We start from the raw sequence: 250 nt of genomic DNA on the forward strand, positions 1-250 counted from the left end.
ACATGTAGCTAAACATATCTAGATTTTATTTTGTAGATTTTGGGTTTCCTCTACCCCCAGATTATGTGAGTAGGCAAGTAGATTCAGCTCTAAGCTCTACTGTTTTACACTTAAGCCTTAAATAATTCTGGGATTTTTTTTTATATGATGTAAGATAGTCAACAAACATTTTTTTTCTTTTCAAAAGAAATTAAACAGTTGTGTCAGAATCATTTATTAATTGAGCTGTCTTTTTTCAATAAATTTGAAA

This window comes from Balaenoptera physalus (genome assembly GCF_965194825.1).
Source record: "Balaenoptera physalus genome assembly, chromosome: X".
Classification (NCBI taxonomy): domain Eukaryota; kingdom Metazoa; phylum Chordata; class Mammalia; order Artiodactyla; family Balaenopteridae; genus Balaenoptera; species Balaenoptera physalus.